Source organism: Plecotus auritus (assembly GCF_963455305.1).
Source record: "Plecotus auritus genome assembly, chromosome: 6".
NCBI lineage: Eukaryota > Metazoa > Chordata > Mammalia > Chiroptera > Vespertilionidae > Plecotus > Plecotus auritus.
Window position 1 is genome coordinate 64,911,101 of NC_137773.1, and position 15,158 is coordinate 64,926,258.

General features: G+C 39.4%; 1 protein-coding gene across 1 annotated transcript in view; it reads left to right on the forward strand.

Moving 5' to 3' along the window:
• Window positions 1-15,158, forward strand: part of MARCHF1 (membrane associated ring-CH-type finger 1) — a 669,052-nt gene that overhangs the window by 507,115 nt on the left and 146,779 nt on the right.

Below are 15,158 nucleotides of genomic sequence, written 5' to 3' on the forward strand. Positions count from 1 at the left end.
ACGGAAATCTCTTTGGCTCTGATCACCTATTGAGTAAAGATAACTGGAATGCATTACATTAAGTGGAATAAATGTTGGGATACAATTCTCTACAAATCTCTTGCATTTCTGCCTATCTTGCTGGCAGAGGTACTGTCTGAGTTCCATACTGTCTTTCCAAGGATGTTATATAGTGAAGAGCTTTGGAAGAGGGAGATGGTATCTTCCTATACAGCACAGGGAATGCATGCTTACTGGCCATTACAATTTATTTGGTTTCCTAAGCTTAGGGTTTCTCTGCTATTACAGTCCATTGAGTGTAAAGACAACAGCTGGCTCTCTCCCCATTGCCCAGGGTGAATTGGACCAGGAGAACCAGCACAAATGTTGATACTCTGCCTACTGCTGTTGCTATAAGTAATAAATTGTCCTTGTCTGTGATTCGGAAGTCTTATGTCTTCAGCCGGCATCAGTGAGACAGGACCTGTACTGGGACCAAACCATACAATGCAGACAACACACATGTGCCCTGCAGTGAAGGCGGTTAGGTGAGAGCATAGTAACTTGGCAGAAGGAGGTTGGGGATGTTCCCAGTTAGGTCGTTTGCACAAAGCCACCAGTCTTCATCAAGGACTAAAACTGAGCTCTCTCAGCTGGTATGTAATCATCAAGACTCTCATTTGAAATGACTGTGAATCAAGATTAGTTCAATCATGCAGCCTGCCTGGAATGATGAGGCAATTTACATATTGGCAAGTAAATGGCAAAAGTGATTGCAACAAGAAAAAAGTGAACCGCAATTTATTATTTCTTTCACCATCATTCAGGTGTTCTGACCTATGGGTGGAATGCCGAATCAGAGGAAATTCGACTCTGTTGTAAGATGCATAATGAGAAAAAAAAAATCGGTTTTTCCCACAGGACAAGATTTTGTGAACACCTAAAATGATGATTGTTGCAATATTTTAAGAAAATGTACTTTAATCTTAACAAGAAAGTGTGAAGTAAAACTTGTCTGAAAATGAGCATATAAAGGAAGTTTAAATGATTATTTATAACTGAAAACTTTTTCTAAGAGACATTTAATTCCTCCTGAGAATTTATTCTGAATGTCATGTTAGCAAATTTTTTCATGATTATCTCTTACACTATCTTGGTTGTTAAATACTGAACAGTGTTCCATAAGGCTTTTAAAGGGGGGAGGGGTGTTGAGTTAATGACATTTCAATTTAGTATTCTTCTCCTAAGGATATGGTGTACTTTGAAATTACTGCTCTCTGACTCTCAACACACATACAATTTTGCCATTCTGCCTGGCATAAATGTCAAGAGTAAGATGTCCTTTTCATCCTATTGAATTTTCTCACACATAACAATCAGCCTTCATAATTTGGGAATAATCACTTGTCCAATGAACTAGTCTACTGTATCCTTTTATAATTTCTCTAGTCATCTTTGTGGATAGAGAGTTTCAGTGGCAATGCTATGGGGGGGGCGGATCTCTTTCATGCATCACAGGGAGTGTAAAATCTATTTACCACTCAATGTGTTGAACAAATATTCATTCCACATGTAAATTTTTTTAGACTAAAGAAATGAAAACCAAAATGCTATTTTTGACAAAAGGAAAAATTCTTTTGAAATTTTAACCATGGATTTAAGGATTTCTTTTCCCTTTTTTATCCATGGTTTTAACAGCGGCAACTGACAGCTCTATCAGAAAGTTAGGAAGGAGGTAGAGGGTAGTTGATGATCATGGCATGAGAATTGGGGATATTTATGATATTTGAAGTCATTTGTAATTTAAAATATGCTTTAGGTTTCAAACTCTCCTGGTGCTTTCGTGCCTTCCACCCAGCTGTGGCTTTTGTGTGTAGGGCAGTGAAATATCTTTCTCAGGCTAACCCCGGAAAAGAAGAAGGAAATTTTGTTCTGCTTTGCATTTATGAGAATGTAGGTGGTGAGTGTTTATCATCTGGCAGAAAGCAGTCCTTAAAAACACCATTTTGCATAAGAAAAATAGCCCTTTGTTAGGCACATACAGACATTTGGGGCATGTTTTAGTGTCTAATATGAATGTACCAGGTGGCTAATAATATATTACTTCTCAATTTGAAGAAGGTTTTGTTACATAGAAATGCAAACTCTCTTGTTCACAGGCAGTAATAGATGAAAATATTTTTACAAAAATATGCAAAAGCTCCCTAATGTTAATATATTTTGAGATCTGACAAGGCATGAATAAAAGAGAACCCCAAGCCCATAGACACCCAGCTTTGTTCTGTCAAGTAGTTTAAAGGGCCCCAAACTTGGTTTCGGTTCTCTTGCGGAAACGTCTACCATCAACGGAGAAAGATTCATGTTTGAGTCAAGAGTCTGAAATCAGATTAAAATATGTCTTTGACATTCTTCTGCTGACTCTACTAATTAAGGCCAAATTGAAAACAGATGCAGATCTCCTCCAGTCTTTCCTGAACCCCTTTGTTGACACCAAGCCTATAGAGCAGACCAGCTTGCTGGTTAGAGACAAGCATATACCATCCCAGGTCGTCTTCGGTGCTTGCGCATCCAGGCCACCAGGAAGCCTGAACAGCTCCCAGGGACACTTAAAGAAGCTGTGAGTCTGGGAGGTGACTTGAAAGAGTGGGCATAACCCCAGGAGTCTTCTAATTAAAGAACACTTAGATACCAGGGCTTCATTTGGGGGCCTGACAAACAGGTGATTGGTCCCTTGCACATCCCAACTTTGCTCTCCTTGAACACAGATAGCTCTGCCTGTGGGCCTGAGCTACAAGGATGTGGTTTAAAGCAGTTTAGACACAGACCTGGACTTATTTCTCCGCTTCCCCATACATTAGGTGTGCTTTGTTTATATGTCTTATGCAACTGAATGTGTTAGGTCCATCATAAATTTATTAGGCCTTTGACTTTTGTGTAATAAGAGAGAAAACTAAAAAGAGATCTAGGACTGAAAACGTTTGAACAAAGTAAATTAAATTTATGCAAGACTTTATTTGTAATGAAAAACAATTTCTTGCTCATGCGTACACAAAAACTATTTGTTGACTGTAATAGAATAAAAGCATTCCGGTTGAGTACTTTGGAATTATTTATTATCTTTTTTACATGTGATATAACTTAGTATCATTTAATAATGATTTTTTTACAGACTTTATTCTCTTTAAAATATTCCACTTTTTTTTAAACCTTACATCCCTTAGCTATCATAGCATCCTATTTATTTTAGGCATCACTACCCATTTCAGCATGATTCTTTGCACTCTGGGAAAAGCGAGCTTGGTAGCAGTAGCATCCGTTCATTAAAGATTTCAGTCCTGGCACATAGAACACTGCAGAATAGCATAAGAATTTTTAAAATGAATAAAAATATTTAAGAAGTGACCAGGGCTATTCTGGTGCAATAGCATACATAGAAAGGTTTAGCATTATCTAGACAATTGCACCAATATATCTTTATTGAGTGCATAGTATGTTAGACACTGTTCTAGGTGGTGGAACTGTAACAATGAACAAAACAGACAGGTTCTCTGATGCCATAGCTGTCATTCTATTGGGGAAAATGAACAATAAATAAGTAATTATTTAATATAATACCATGTGTTTATAATAGCTAGTGAGATATAGGGTTGGGGTGATAAAAATGAAATGTGATGAATGTGGGGGGCTACTATAAATAGTGTGGCCAGAGAAGGCTTCACTGAGGGGGTGGCATTTCAGTAGCATTTTAAAGAAAGTGAAAAAGAAAAATTTGTGTTTGTAGGAAAGGTGTGTGCAGTTGAGGGGATAGCAAATGGTCCTGATCAGGAGCATGCATGCCGTGTTCAGGACCATCAAGGAGACAAGATGGTATTAAGGAAAGAAAGAGGATGAAACACTAGCCCAGGACCAGATCATGAGGAACCTTTTAACTCATAGAAAGAACTTTAAATTTTGTTCTAAAAATAATGAGAAAGCAATAGAGGGCTTTGAGCAGTAGAGTGATATAATCTGATTTCATATATATAGTAGAGGCCTGGTGCACAAAATTCATGCACAGGCGGGGTGTGTCCCTCAGCCCAGCCTGCACCCTCTCCAATATGGGACCCCTCAAGGGATATCCCACTGCCCGTTTAGGCCCGATCCCAGTAGGATAGGGCCTAAACGGGCAGTTGGACAACCCTCTCACAATCCAGGACTGCTGGCTCCCAACTGCTCACCTGCCTGCCTTCCTGATTGCCCCTAACCACTTCTGCCTGCCAGCCTGATCACCCCCTAACCACTCCCCTGCCAGCCTGATTGATGCCTAACTGCTCCCCTGCAGGCCTGGTCACCCCTAACTGCCCTCCCCTGCAGGCCTGGTCCCCCCCCCCTCAACTGCTCTCCCCTGCAGGCCTGGGTTCCCCCCAACTGCCCTCCCTTGCAGGCCTGGTCCCTCCCAACTGCCCTCCCCTGCTGGCCATCTTGTGGTGGCCATCTTGTGTCCACATGGGGGCAGTCATCTTTGACTACATGGGGGCAACCATCTTGTGTGTTGGAGTGATGGTCAATTTGCATATTATTCTTTTATTAGATAAGATAGAGGCCTGGTGCACAGGTGGGAGCCGGCTGGTTTGCCCTGAAGGGTGTCCTGGATCAGGGTGGGGGTTCCCTTGGGGCATGGGTCAGCCTGGGCGAGGGGCCTGTGGTGGTTTGCAGGCTGGCCCCGCCCCCTGGCGACCCAAGCAGAGGCCCTGGTATCTGGGATTTATTTATCTTCTATAATTGAAACTTTGTAGCCTTGAGTGGAGGCCTGGGCCCGCCAGGGCAGGTGGAAAGCTTGGCTTCCTCCATTGCTGGGGGCAACTCAAGCCTCCTGCTCTCTCCAGCTCCATGGCTGCCACCATTTTTGTTGGGATTTATTTATCTTCTATAATTGAAACTTTGTAGCCTTAAGCGGAGGCCAAGGCAGGCTGGGGCAGGCAGAAAGCTTGGCTTCCTCCATTGCCAGGGAAACCCAATCATCCTGCCCTCTCCGTGGCTGCAGCCATCTTGGTTGGGTTAATTTGCATACTCGCTCCTGATTGGCTGGTGGGTGTGACTTGTGTAGCGAAGGTACAGTCAATTTGCATATTACTTTTATTAGATAGGATTTACAACTTTATTGAGGTGTAATTGATATACTATAAATTGTGTTTAAAATTGGGTAAATTCTGACATATCTATAAATCTGTTGAAAACATTATTACAATAAATATAATGAACATAATCTTCTCCCCAAAGATTTCCTTGTGCCCCGGTGTAATTCCTCCACACTGCCCTCCCCAGCACCTTCATCCTCAGGCTTAATCTACTTTCGATTTCTCTAGATTAGTTGGTATGTTCTAGAATTTAGACATTCCATTCCAGAATTGAATATTACAAAAAGTATGTACACTTTTTTGTCTGGCTTCTTTTTTCACTTGGCATGATTGTTTTAAGAGCCATCTATATTGTTGTGTATATCAGTACTTCCATCCTTTTTATTGCTGAGTAATATTCTACTTAATAGAAAATTCACAGTTTATTTCTTGGCATGTTAAAGGACACTTAGATTGCTTCTAGATATTTGAGATTATAAATAAGGCTGCTATGAACATTTATGTACAAGTGTTTGTATGGACATATGCTTTGATTTTTCTTGGGTAAAATATCTAAGAGTAGAATGGCTGAGACATATGGTAAGTATATATTTAACTTGATAAGAAATTGCCACATACAAAATAATCACAAGGATGTAAAATACAGCATAGAGAATATATACTTATTAATGTTGTAAAAACTATGTATGGTGTCAGGTAGGTACTAGACTTAAAGAGCCAATCACTTTATAAATTACATAAGTGTCTAACCATTATGCAGTACACATAAAACTAACATGTCAACTGTAATTGAAACAAGTCTTTAAAAAGGAAAAAAATATGGTGCCACATCCAATTAAAAGTCTTTTAAAAATGCAAAAAAAAAAAAAAAAAAAAAAGGGAATTTCCAATGTGGTTGTACCCATTATACATTCCTACCAATAGTATATGGGGGTTCTCATTTTCTCATATCCTGTCAATAGTTATAATAATGGTCAGTTATTTTTTATTTTTAAATTTTAGCCATTCTAATTAGTATACACATACTAATTATATCAGTGGTATCTTGCTGTGGTTTTAATTTTCATTTCCCTAATGATAGACTAATGATGTTGACCATGTTTCATGTGTTGTCATTTGAATGCCTTCTTTGGTGAATAGACTATCACATTTTGCACATATTTGAGTTCTTTGTCCTTATTATTGATTATTTGTAAAATCCGGACAAAAATCCTTGATCTGATATATAATTTGAAAATATGTTGCTTATCATTTTTATTATTTTACTGGTGTCTTTTGAAGATAAGAATTTCTTAATTTTGGTGAAGTCCAGTTTATCATTATTTTTTCTTTTGTGGGTTACGCATTTTGTAGTTTAAGAAAACTTTACCTAACCTGAGGTTGCAAAGATTTCTCCTATGTTTTCTTCTGGAAATGTTATAGTTTTAAGTTTTTCATTTATGCATAAGATACATTATGACTTAATTTTTGAACGTGATATGAAAGCTAGATTAAAGTTTTTCTTCTTTTTTTCCTTTTCTTGAATTAGTTATCATTTCCAGTGCAGATTATTCCCTTGTGTACATTCAGGTTTCCATCTGGAATCATTTCCCTTCTTCTTGGAAGACTTCCTTTAACATTTTCTATAATGCAAGCAAGTCTGCTGGTGGTGAATTCTTTTAGCTTTTGTATGTCTGAATATGTCTTTATTTTCCTTTAATTTTTGGAAGACATTTTTGCTGGGTAAAATTATAAGTTGAAAGACTCTTTTTTCCTTTTATTGCTCTAAAGATGTTGCTTTACTATCTTCAAGCTTTCATTGTTTCCAGTGAGAAATCTGCTGACAATCTTACCTTTGTTTCTGTACATAACACGTCTTCTTTTCTCTGCTTTAAAATTTTCCTTTGTATAAGTGGCTTAAAGGAATTTAATTATGATATACCTTCATGTAGTGTCTTTATGTTTTGTGTTTAGATTTGAGTGTCTTGGATCTATGCTTTTATAATATTCATCATTTAGAAAATAATATTCTTTTTTTACTCCTCTCTCCTCCACTAGGGGTCTCCCATTGCTTGTATATTTAGCTGCCTGAACTTGTCTTCCAATGCACTGAGGCTCTTTTCATTTTTTCTATCTTTTACTCTGTGTCCCATTTTGAAGAGCTTTTTGCTGTCTTGGAATTCACTAATCTTTTATCAGATAATCTAATCTGCTGTTAATCCCAACCAGTGCATTTTGTTATCTCAGACTTTGTAGTTTGCAACTTTAGAAGTTTCATATGTCTTTTTATCTCTTTTGTATCAACTTTTTATATTCAGTCTTGCCTTTAGCTTCTTGAACATATGGAATAAAGTCATAACATTTTGAATGCCCTTCATAGTAAATCTGTCATCCTTGGTATTTATAGATTAGTTTGATTGACTGATTTTTCTCCTCAATATGAATTGTATGTATCCCCTGCTTCTTTGTATATCTGGCAACTTTTGATTGGATAAGAGACATTGTGTATTTTATTTTATTGTGTCCTGGATATTTTTGTATTCCTAAAAAGGTTGTTGAATTTTGTCCTGGATGTCACTGAGTTAGTTGGAAACCACTGGATCCTCTTGTGTCTTGCTTTGAGGTTTTGTTAAGCCAGATAAAATAGATTTTATTTTGGGTAACTTTTCCTCATTATTGGGCAAAATTTCTTTAATACTATATCAAATATCCTGTGAATGATAAAGTTATCAACTGTGGCTGTTACCCTGTTTCCCCAAAAATAAGACAGTGTCTTATATTAATTTTTGCCCCCAAAGACACGCTAGGTCTTATTTTCAGGGGATGTCTTATTTTTCCATGAAGAAGAATACGGTACACATTTATTGTTAAATGAAAATAAAGGAAATTTATTACCTGTATATGGTACGGTAGTACGGTAGTTGTCAACACAAACCAGACAAACTGTGAATCCTACAGTATCAAGAATTTACTCATTTATTCAATGACAATCATGTCATCATCTTCTGGAACATCATCATAACAATCCAATTCCTGAATTTCCTGGTGAATTTCTTGTGACTCCATTTCTTTCAGAATCAGTGGACCAAATCTCTCATGTTTAGCAATAGCACTGTCTTTAAATGAGTACTTCTTGTCAAGGTAGCCTGCTCGCAGTGCATTTGCAATGCAACTGTCAGTGATTTTCTCCCATGAATTCTTCACCCAAGTCACAACTTCTTGCAGTTTAGGTTTCACAAAGTTTCCACACTGATTTCTCTCCATTCTATTTTCAATGTAGTCATTAATTTCCATGCGCAAATTGTCTTTGAATGGCTTGTTTATTGCAATATCAAGAGTCTGGAGATAGGCCGTCATTCCTGCGGGAATCATTATCTGATCTATTTTTCTTTCGTGAAGAAATGTCTTCATGTCTTTAGCGTGGTGAGTGCTGGCTGCATCCCAGACTAGCAGACCTCTTTGGCTCCCTCACATAACAAGTGGCAGCATTAAATCGACCCACTTCCTTATAACTGCTTGTGTGGCCCAGGCTTTTTCAGTTTCAAGAATAAAAAGGCCCAAAACACGTTCAATCTTTTCCTTCTTGCCCTTAGAAATGATTAAAGGTGGGATTTTAGTGCCATCCAGATGAATTGCCAAAATACAGGAAACACGTGCACTTTCATAAGCATTGGAGGGAATGTACGCTAAAGAGGCACCCCGCTGTTCAATTGTTGTTTGAGATGATTGGCCCATAAACACTGCAGTTTCATCCATAGCAATCATATTGGAAAGATTGTATTTAGAGAAGTCAGCATCATCAATAAAGGACTTGAATGCAAGTGCTTGCTTAATAACTTGAGTATCTTCCAACCTAAACAATGTTATAGATCTTCTTAATGACAGTTCACTTCGCTGAAGGAAATTATCCAGCCAGTGTTATGATGCTTTGAAGTCTTCGGGGGCTATGTCAAACTGTGGTGCCATTGCAAGGGCAAATTCTTGAATATGAGCCCTATTCACAACCAAAGCCTTTGCTCTCCTGTCAACAACCCATTCACAGATCAGGTCTTCCAGCTCGGAAAATAATGGTTGCCGACCTGATCCACACTTGCGCTTTTTAGCATTTCCCTTGTTCACTTGTTCAATGAGGTTACCATACTCTGCTCACCATTTTCAGACCAATCGGATACTCAACATCTTCTCTTTGCAGAAAGCAGTAAGATTTTGGCCCCAAGAGTCTTCCACTATTCCTTTCGTGTACTCCACGGAGTAGCTTTTTCTTTTTGTGCTCATTTCTATGGGTAAAAAAAAAGGAATTGGGGTATCAAGGTGGGGGGAGGATGATCACTCAAAATGACACAAGGGGGATCAGAGGGGGGAATCAAAATGGCACAGGAGAATCAGAGGGGAGATTACCATTTTAGTAACCCCTTTTGATCCTCCTGTGTCATTTTGATTGCCCCCTCTGATCCTCCTGTGTCATTTTAAGTGATCCCCCTCCCCCCACCCCTGGACCACTGAACACCTTCACCAGACATCCCCCCTACCCCTTTATCAGATATTTACCCCCTGGGGCCTGCCTGGGGACTGTCACTGGGCTTGATGGGGCCTGGATCTGGGCTGGAGCAGGGTCTGCCACTGACTGAGAACCTTCAGTCATCATGAAGGCGGCCGCGAGCATCAGGTAGTGTCACCAGAGACAGACCAGCACTCACCACCTTCGCCGCGTCCCGTCCGCTCTAATCCTCCTGTTCTTCTACACGCATCTGCGAAAGTCTCCTCCTCTCTCCCGCCCCGCGCTCACCACTCACTCCGACCTCTGCTCTGCCTCCACACAGCAGTGACGTCAGGACTCCACGTAACGTCACTGGTTGCTAGATGCCAGTCGGGGCGGCCTTAGCAACCAGTTTACGGTAAATTAATTTTCATTCTGAGACAGAGCCTGGGGCCTTATTTTCGGGGGATGCCTTATATTTCACTCAGAAGGAAACCTGTAAGTAGGTCTTATTTTCGGAGGATGTTTTATTTTTGGGAAAACACGGGTAGTAATAAACACTAATCCTGGCCTTGTGTGCTATCAGGGCACTGTTTCCACTAACCTTTTCTGATGGCTTCTTTAGATAGTTTCCTTGCATTCATGTGCTGATCAATACTCAGCTGAATATTTGAAGGGTCCCCTCAGTATCTCACGAGCTCTCTGCCTGTGCCATTATCTCCTCTTTGAGCTCTATGAAATCTCACCTTGTTTTTGTGTGTTTTTTACTCCTAAAATTACCTCCTTAAAAGAGTGCTGGTCAGTTTCTCCCTGGGTTCTCCATCCCCATGCTATAAGCTAAAAATTGTCCAGGTAGAAATCTGGAATAATTGTAGGACTGACTTTATTTGTGTGTCATCTCTCAGGATCATTGTCCTTTGTTGCTCACTGTCTTGAAAGCCATTGTTTCTTATATTTTGTAAGGTGGTGTGTTTTGTTTTGTTTTTTAGTTGTTTCAGATGGAAAAATAAATTTGGTCCCCATTATTCCAACCTGGCCAGAAATAGATGATCAAGTAATTCCAATTAATTCTGAACATCCAGTGTTGCATGATCCTGTGGGTGATACTCACAGGATTCCTATTGCTGAGTAGCCTGATTTACTTTTTAAAGAATAATTCTACTTGCCATGAGGATAATAGATTGTATGTATGGAGGGGTATGCTGAGACATAGGGAATGTTACCTTACTATATTTTTTCCCTGAATATAATTAAAATTATGTTTTAATTTTTTTTCATTAAATACCAATGACTCTATGAAAGATGTGGATGGTGATACCATCTTTTAAATTGAGTTATCTAGGGCAGGCCCTAGATTATTTGAGTTGCACTTGACCATCACCATTCTAGGGATGACTTACATTAGGACAAGTAAATTTGAGTTGTCTATTAGAAATCTAAGTAGACATGGTAAGTAGATAACTGGAGATGATGAGAAAGAAGTTGGACAGATGATTCTGAAATTCAAAACAGGGATCGGACAAAGAGTTATAAATTCAGATACCTTTATCCTATTGGTTGTTCTTAGACCCATAGAACTGGACTAGCTCTCCAATGGGTAGGTATAGATAAAAAGAAGAAATCTAAATAATAAAAAATAATTGACTTTTATTGACGTGTGATGCTAAGAATTCATCATACCACAATTAGTAGTCACAAGTAATACTCTTTGGATTGGAAAGAAAGAAAATAAAGCAGTTACACAAGTAACAAAATTATTATTTACTATTTCTGTGAACTTCAAGTGATCACTCATCACTTATTAAACATTCTTTATCATCAATGAAGTTTATGTGTATTATAATTTTTAATTATTTTATGTCCTTTAAATTTGCATTTTACTCACTGTATTATCAGCAAGCAGCAGAGAGATAGTTGGGTGTCAGGCATATAGTGTCAATAAGTATTTATTGATTGAATGAATAAATTAATGCAATAATGAATACTGAGTAAGTTCAGCTGAATAAGTACTGAAGGCAGAAACTGAGGTGCCACAAGTTAATTAGGGCCCTTGAGTGAATTACTTCACTCCTTGTCATCTGTTTCATCTGTAAAAATAGTAAGTTTAAAAGGTAGCTTTGGGATCTGGCATTTCATGATGCCCTGATTGCTCATGCTAACAAATTTCCTCATAAAGTGTTACATTTAAAATATTTATTTGCTGAAGTGTATATAATTCTATGCAATAAAATGCAGTGATAATGAAGCACCCATCTTATATAAAAACTGCTGTTTGAAAATTTAACCCTGCTATTTTGGCTTCTGTAAACGCTTGCTTGCTTAAATAATAATAAAAATAAGACTACTCCCATTCCAGAGAGGCTGTGGACTATGCCCCAGACAGAGTTGTCAGTGCTGACACCAGGCCTGGCCTTGAGATATGGTCTCATGGCCCCTTCCCAGCACGTAGGCCTTCTTTCCCAGAAGGCCCGGAAGTCTCATTCCAAATTTGAGAGACAAAAGAGCTAGGAAAAGTATAAATAGAAAAGGTTTTTCTCCATGTGGGGGGGGGGGGGGCCAGAATTTGAAAGGCACATTTTTCTCTGGCCCTGCCCTTAATAAAATGTAACTCCCTTTCTCTAAGCATGGCTTGGTTTTTTTTCCAGTCTTCTGTAACATAATAGTTCCCTAACTGGGAAGAAGGCCAAACATGCTGGCCTTTTGGCTTCCAGTGAGTGGACCGGGTTTGGGGCTCAGGGAAGCTGGACAGGCCTCTGGGAGGCACTGCTCTGCTGATTTAGCAGAACTGAACCAGGGGACTCTGGGCACTCCTGGACCTCAGCCTAGGACCCGGCCGGCATCTGGAGAGAGTGGACAGACACTTCTGGACCTGTCGACAGAATCAGTAAGGTAGGAGCCCTATCAGTCAGGCCAACTCCAAGTGAGTGGAAGGGGGAGCTTGATCACCTCCCCGGAAGTCAAGGACTTCCTCAGGCAATTAATCAGGAATCAGGTGGACTGTTTAAACTCTGAGTAAATATCTGGTAGAAGTAAAAAACTCAGATGTGTCTGGTGTATAAATATAAGTGTGAGAGTCTGTGTTAATGATAGTGCAAACCCCACTTTAGGGGGAAAACAGTAGAGAACTTTTAATTGCTTTTCCTTGATTTATAATTTTGCTGTGTTAGTTTAAAATTTTGGAATTCTAGGGTTAATTTAAGGGTATAAAATTTGTGAAGGTTGCCAATCCAGAGAAGTTTAAACAAAGGCTTGTTGGGTTAAGATTAGTCATAATTAACTGCTTTGTAGGCTGCCTTTTTCAGCCCTGCTAGCAAACAGAGAATCATGTGGTCCCAAGAACTGTGACCTGCCTGCCCTTCCTGATAGATTTACAGTGGGTCTCTGGGGGAGGAAGAGAGCCAAAAACTTCTCCAGAGCAGGTATGAGAAAGGGTAGAGGTGGTGGAATTCACTCTCAGCCTGCTAAGATAGAGGAGCCCTAGGCTGGGGGACAGGGGGATCATTTGAGATATCAGAAGTGGTGAAGGAGGAGGAGGATTTGAAATCTTCTGGGGCCTTGGAGTAAAGAAGGAAAATCTGGGAGGGAGAGCAGCTGTTCCTTAAGTATAAAAAGTCTGGTTATGCAGGATCTCAGACCACTTGCCTTATTTCCGCTGCTAAGGACAGAGTAAATGGTTAATGCAGAAAGTGGGGGGGCATCAGCGGGGAGAGCAGGGAGAGATAGGTTTTTGTTGATTTTGCTGGCTACAACTCGCTCTGCTGGCGTCCTTGGTTTCTTACTTATCTGAACTATGCTAGACTCAAGGCTTTCTGCAAAACACAGTGGATCTTCCTCTGACCCGTTTTCTTCTTTTTAACCCTTCCAATACACATAAAGAAAATCTCATTGTCCGAGCCTGGCAGGGCGGGGTTACCTGGTACTTCTTGGGTAGTGTTGGAATATTCAGCAAAGGCACTTTAAGATATAATATCTTTAATGTTACAACTAGTTTAAGTTTTAAAAAGCTCTGTCTCTCAAAAAGTAATATTTTTACCTACTCTTAGTTTTATCACAGAAGGTCTAAATCATAAATGTTACTCTAAGAAACTCTAGCTGTTCACTTTTTTAGGAATCATTAAAGGATTGAGGTTTCTAAGAATAAGGAATACTGAATAGAAGGTCTAAGGCATGGTTATGCATTTTTAAAGGACATAGAAAGAAGGTTTGAAGGCTAATTTGGAAGTGTAAAATTTATAAAGGTTGTGTATGTAATAAGAAGGAGAAGAGAAATGTTGAAAGGAAATAAAATAATACAGGCCAGTAAGCCAGGAAGAGTAAATAATTTACATTCTGCCTCCCTAAACAGAGGGTAAATAGTTAAATCTAACAGCTACTGTTTGTTATAGTACTTTGGAAAGTCCATAAAAAGGACTGGTAAGGCTTTCCCTTCCACCAGACCATTTGTTATGCCAAAGTACTTAGGGAGGGACTGATAAAAGAAATCTAACAGTTACTGTTTGTTCAGAAAATATTACTTTAGAAAGTCCATAAAAAGGACTGGCAAGGAAAATCCTATCTTAAAGCAGATCAATATATTTTTCTCCTTATACAATTCCTCCAAAATTTGGCAATACTTAATAAATAAATAATAGCAATACATTTCTTTGCATAAATTCAGTAAGACTGGTTTCCAATAGTGGTTTTATTAACCAGAAACTTTGACTGGAGTATCATGTTTTAAAGAGCCCTGCCTGAACTCTGAAGACTTGAAGCCAATAAGAGTGCCATGAAGAAAGTCTGGTATCCTGCTTGGTAGCCCTGAAAATAGCTGGTGCTGGAGCATCAGGCCCATACCCTACCATCACTGGCAGTTGGTCAGAGTATAAGGGGAGCAAAGGGTGCCACTGCATCCCTGCGGGACTCCCACACACTCTGAACTGCGACAAGTAAGAGGGCTGAGATGAGACTTGAAGCCTACGGCATGGGCCTGGGTACAGCCACTACAGGTGAGGACTTCACCTAACTCAGCAGATACTACAAGCAGGCCTGACGGCAGCTGGATGGCTTGGCTTCCTGGCCCTATGGGGCATATTAAGATTCAATCATGAAATTCCAGCAAAGGTAGTCAGTTACCATTCTTGTTATGTTTATGCAAACAATCAGACCAAGTTAAATACAATAGATAAATTAGTCTTGATTTGGCTCTTTTGATAAACATGGGGGTAATTTTGAGGAGAAAAATTCTATTTCAATAGAAGTTATTAAAACTGAAAGGTTTTCTTTCCCTTCCACCAGACCATTTGTTACAGTTTGTCTCTGCCAAGTCACAAGCCCACCTCCTTCTGTGCCCAGGCCTCATTGTCCCTCTGACAGACAGCAAGGATCTCTTGGCTCTGAGAGAAACCTCTGACCCACTTCAGGAGGAAGTAGCTAGAAGAGCCCACCAATGTCCATTTTCCCTAAAAGAATTCAGAGCCAGGATCCTTGAGGTAATATATTAGGCAATTAGACAGATATGAGAAGAGCAAGGACAATGGGCCAACTAGCACTACCAGATGTAATTAAGTCTTTCCGTCTCTACCTATGTGAGACAAGGGGACTCCCCAAAAGCAAGAGGGAATGAGGCT